Source organism: Corvus brachyrhynchos, unplaced genomic scaffold, assembly GCF_000691975.1.
Source record: "Corvus brachyrhynchos isolate BGI_N302 unplaced genomic scaffold, ASM69197v1 scaffold708, whole genome shotgun sequence".
Taxonomy (NCBI): Eukaryota; Metazoa; Chordata; class Aves; order Passeriformes; family Corvidae; genus Corvus; species Corvus brachyrhynchos.
In genome coordinates this window covers 416135-422134 of record NW_008239557.1, presented here as the reverse complement: position 1 = coordinate 422134, position 6000 = coordinate 416135, and positions in this window count along the sequence as shown.

Below are 6000 nucleotides of genomic sequence, written 5' to 3'. Positions count from 1 at the left end.
AATGTTTGTATTTTTAACAGGTACTACAAATCATTATATATAAAGCATAGCAGAACAAAATGCAAAGAAATATAATGTAGCTGTTAGGCTTTTTCCTGCCAAATTCAGATTCACAGTGATAATATGAAATAAAATAAGTTTTTAATGGAGAAGGTGAAGGAAGGGTATCTTTTGTGTTGCTTTTAGGGTTTTGTTTGTTTGGGATTTTTTTAGTCTTTTAAACCTGCAGGTGTGTGATGTTTCTCCTCAGTTTTATCCAATTTTATGCTTTAAGTTCTAAGGCAAATTTATGTGAGTATATTTGTTTAATGGCAATTTAGGTAAGGATAAGTACTTGGACCTGAATGGAGTGGAAGATGTCCCTGCCCATGGAGGGGAGATTGGAAGTAGATTATCTTTAAGGCCCCTCCAACCCAAGTCATTCTATGATACGTTAGGTTAAAAGGAAGGTGTTCAGCAGACCATTGCAGCAGTGCAGGGAAGGAACTCATCTTTGGTGAAGGGGTGGTGGGAAGTGGATCTATTTCAATGTCATGCCTTCTGTATCTCTACCCATTGTCAAACTACCTGTGGGTGGTTAAGCCTCATCCTTCTTAAAAATTGTGGAGGGGGAAAGGGAGAAGGGAAGGCACGTGGAAAGGACTGCAGCGGAGAAGGGTACCTGAACTGGCCCTAGGAATGAGTTTGTGATAGAGGGAATTGGTGCTGCAGTGTAATTGTCTTACTTGTATAAGGAGAAAGTAATTATTTATGGTCAAATCTAGGCTATAAAATAATAGCTACTAATTTATTAGAAACTAATTATATTAATTAATGTTATAGAGGTTTAGATGGAATAAGTGGAATACCATTCAGTCTTGCCAGTTTTTAACCATAAGAAATTTGTGGGTTTTTTGACAGGGCATCCCTTCTATGTCCTGGACTTAGTATTGTGGATATTTGGGAAAATTGCTGAGGTATCATCTTGTCAGATTTAAGGTGTCTTTATTCAAAGGATGTCTTGAGTATTAAGGATATCTTCAAAATAAAAAAAATTCTTTGTATTTCAGGAAGGCATTGCTTCCCTATTAGCTTATAGTCCTTACTCATTAAAAAAAATAAAACAAAAAGAAGAAGAAAAAATCTGCCCCATAACCTTTCCCTTTATTTTAAGATGACTAGCATATGTTATCTCTCCTAAGGCAAAGTAAGTGTACAAAGAAGAGAAGAGGCTTTAGTTTTACATGTAGAAAAATCAGGAAACAAAAATCCCTCCCAGTGGGGGAGCAAGGTACAAAGCTGACCTCATCTAATTTATCTGAAGGTATGATAGAAGCCTTTTTTGTTCGGTGGCTCTTTCCATCACAATGTGCTCTTTCTACCTTTCCTTGATTTATCTTACATCTTTGTTATCCCAAGGTGAAAATGGCGAATTTATCTTCTACTGAAGACAACTTTTTAAAAAGAGTCTCAATCACTAAGGCCAAGCCCAGAAGCAACTGGAGGCAATTAGGAACACTTTCTTTAAAACTTGCACCCAACCTACACATGCTTAACTTGGGAGATCAGAGAGAAATATAGCTAGAGGACAGAAGGACTAATAGCTACCAGATCTAACAAACCATAAAGGTGTTCACTGGAGAACCGTGGCAATATTGACTGTGTGTTCATTAAGGACATGACTGCCAGATGATGAAAGCGCTGCTCTGCTGGGACACATTTTACTACTTAAAATGGCAGATAAAGTTTCTGTCTGCTTTTTCCAACTGTAAAAAAAAAAAAAAAAAAGAAAAAAGAAAAAAAAAGAAGTGCAAAACTTGGACTGAAAGAATTCCTGGGACGAAGTTTTCAGCGGTCTCTTACCATCCTCTGTGAAGGAGTTTAATCATCACTTCTGGAGCTTGAAATCTATCAAGATTAATAAGTAGTGTCACTCCTTTCACTCTTGATGACTAACACTAACAGCCATGTATATTTAATGCCCCTGAAACAGAATTTGATGTCATTACAGCAATGAGAAGTAAATCACTTTCCAGTGAGACTAATTTTCTGAATGTCACTGTTTCTTTTCCATTCTTTTCTGCTTACTTATTTTTCAGTGATAGTCTCTCCACAGCAGACAAATCATGTTTCTTTACCCTTTAATCTTTTAACACTATACCCTGGCATTTTTTTTTTTACTTCTAGTAATTGTGGTTTAGAATCATAGAGGTCTTTTCCAAACTTGAAGATTGAATCCAACTGTTAACCCAGGCCTGTCATGTTCACCACTGAACCCTGTCCCTAAGTATGACATCCACACATCTTTTAAATACCTCAGGGATGGTGACTCCACCATTTCCCTGGGCAGCCTATTCTGATCCCTGACAACCATTTTGGTGAAAAATTTTTCCATAATACCCACACTATTGTGTTTGTGTTCTTCCATTCTGGTACTCTTTGCAACAAAGTGCATCAAATCTATATTAAAAAAGAATTACAAACAAATCCGGTGATTTTGAAGTTTTGTTAATTGATTTTCATGTTTTCAGTACTCTTTAGGGTCTTTGATCTAAACTATTCTATAGAATTGGGAAACAGGACAGTCTTGAGGTGTCACAAGGCACCACGAGCGAGGGGATTCAGTAACTCCACTTGCATGCAATGGCACTGATGCAAAGTGAATGGTCTTGGTGCGATCTGCAGGTCTTTTTCTGCTTTATTTGTAAAGCACTTTTATGACTGCCGGGTCTGGAATATAGCAATCCCCTGAGGAAAAACCCACTCCCTTATTCTCTTTGTTTTCTCATAAAAGCAGAGAGAGCAATTCTAGAGTTACATGCACATATTTGTACTTCGAGCCTTGAATGCTCTGTCTGAATGCTCTGAGAATCAGCCATGTCACTCACGTTTTTGTTTAGCAACAGTGAAAATTTATCTAGCAGCTAAATGAAGTCATTAGTGCCCTGGCTATTTAGAGACAACCTTCAGCCAAGCAAAAGTCTAAGCAAACGACTGTGGGCTCAGCAAGATCACCAAGCTTCCACTTGCTTTATTATTTATTTTTTTGCAATGCTTCTTGGTCAAGACTGCTGAAAACTCCAGAGAAAAAGTTAAGAAGTGTGAGGATTCTACATCTGTTTGAATCTGCTGTGAATTAAGACCTTACAGCTGTGCCTAGTCCTCAAAACACAATTCTCTCTTGGTTTAATCAAGCGAATTGAAATTTTCCCTCAAAGGTATAGGAATGACAGTATTGCTCATTCACACATGGCAACTATAACTAAACCAATATTCACATTTATATGAAATCACTGAAGGCAATATATAATGCTATATGAAAATACTAAGTTGTATGTCCTCTACACATGAGCAAGATGCTTAATATTGCATTTACAAGGTGCCTGCTATTTTATACTTTACAATAGCTGTAGGGTAGTTTAAAATATAGTCTAAAAGCAGAAAAAAAATATCATCCTTTCTACTACTACAGCATTGAGAATTTTTTTTTCTTTTTCAAAACAAAGCAACTTTTTAAAAAAATCTGTAGAAATAAAGGAAGCTTGCTATGATAGGTATGTGTATTAAAATAAATTGCAGATTTTCAAGGAAAGGAAATAATGGTTATATATTCTATGGGAAGAGGAAAGAAGTTCAGTATCACTAAGTACAGCAATCTGAATCTGCTGCCAGGGGATGCTGAGGGGCATTTTACTAGATTGAAGTTGTGTACTTGTCACCTGACTGAGAATTTGGAAATTACCTGCATATTAGGCAAGGTAGTATCTCTGGTTTCTTGAGATTACAAGGAGATTTTCTGGTTCATAGGCAAAGGTGTTTGTGCAAGAGTAAGAGATAAATGAAAAACCTAACTACCAAAAATACGAAATTGTGGGCGGGGATTTCGTTGTTGTTTTTGGTGTTTGTTGGAATATAGTTTCTTTTTTATTTGAGAAATAAATATATTACTGATTACATAATGCTCTTAGGGTTCCCCTAGCCCAAAAAAGAGGTGGAAAAAGCTTTCAGTTCTATTTCCTACATGGCTAGTCAGCTGGTTAAGGAATAGCAGAGTGCTGAAAAGGTATGAGTTAAACTGTAACTCTGAGCCAGGACTAAATATGACAGGCTAGCTCAAGTGAAAGGTAACACATACATGCTGTCTTCAGTAGCAGAGCATGAGAACAGCCTGGAAAAGAGCTGAAAGGTTTTTAAAGAGAATCATTCCCTACCCGTGCTTATAACCACGGAATTTTTCTATTTTTGGTCTTTTAACCTCAGTAGCTTGTTTATCTTTGTCGGTTTTTCCTGCCCTTAGTAGTTTTTCATCTTTTCTGTCTATTTCTATGTGTAAAACTGTGCCTTCCACATATGCTCAACTCAACAATGCTGTGTTTTGTTATTTTAGAATAAGAAAAAAAGAGAAGCAAAGGCGTAGGAGAGTAAACGCCATGCAGTGGAAGAGTGGGGAGCCTCCACTAATCTGTGCTGTGCGTACTGTGTGCTTGAGAGAGCCTGGAAAACTGATGAACAGCAGAATGAAGACGAGAAAAAAACCCAGCAATGCTTGCCAATTGTGTAATTAAGTGCTATTTATCCTTTTTACAATATTTACATTGGCAGTGCTTCATTAGGGATTTATGGCCATCTGTCTTACAGATTTATTGTATATGTTGTGGATTTTGAGGTTTAAAGCTGCTTTGGAGCTAGAAGAAATCCCTGTGCTGCATATGTCCTGACACCTGACTTTCCTGAGGATAAACAAGTTTCATGAATCTGCTTACAGCACAAAATACTGGGCTGATGTCACACCGGTGGTCAGTGAACTGAGCCTGTAATGTGATATCACTCAGTGTCATTTGCACATGTCTGTTGTGGCAGCACAGAGAGGAGAGACAGTTTTCAACTGTTACCTGGGTCTGACATTTTTAATGCATCTTCTTCTCTTTGCTTAGCTTTAAAACTTTTTAAATGGTCTTCTTTCAACATAGCTCTCATTTTAAAACCTTTTTTTCCCCAAGCACATACCTCACTGCCTTTCCTATTGCTGTGTTGTCTGTGGATGCAGAACACTGTAACGCGAGTGAAATTCTGTTCTGGCTACAAGTGACTTTCCCCAGAGTGTAGCCTGGGCAAAGATGGAGGGTAAATCTTGCCCAGTGAGGGTAAACCAGCATTCTGCACTAGAAGCAGGAGTCTGCTGGTTTGCTGCTTGTGCTTATTGTGCACAGGCACAGAGTGCATCTCCCACAAGGCGACTTGTGCTCACACAAAACAGTTTTAATATCTTTCTACAGACCTTAGGCTTGTTGGAGTTTGCCTGGGGCTATACATCCCAACAGAAGAAAGAATTAGCAGCAATTAAAACAGTGTGGAAATATTACCATAAAATGAAGTCCAGAAAAAAAAATTCACTTAAGCCTCTGAAATGAGGAGGAAAAACTTTTGTTGTGGAAACGTCAAGAAAATTAAGAGGCATCCAAGACTTCAGGCCTCGTGCTTCACGTTGCCCCAGGATTAAGCACACCGGTTCCTGATTTGGAGGACAGCTTTTCCCTGGCCCTATAATACTACTTAGAGTATTTTCCTGTTCCTTTGCCAATAAGTTCAGGATTTAGGCACCTTTTTGTTATTGAGTAGTTTTTGCCGGTATTTAACAGGAAATTAAAGTTTCTTATTTTTTTTCTTCTACCTGTAGTAATAATATCTATTCTTGTAAGGTGGTACTTGAAAATCAGTAGAGATGAACATTGTGGATTAACAGAAATTAATCGTGGTAGAAATAACTCTTGCATTAAAGACTTTTATTGTGAGACAAAAAAAACTATGCAAATTGAGAAAAGCAACAAATTGGACCCATCTGTGTTTTGAAGTCTTGATTTGTGCTATGTTTGATGTACTGAAGTGATCCCATTGTGGGAATGTTTTGTCTGTGCTCACTCTAAAACTTAATTACAGTTTTAGCTTGCCTGCACATAAGCAAATTTTTAACTCTTTTCCCCATTTCTGCTTAGGTGACTTTTTATTCAAAAGCATGTGAGA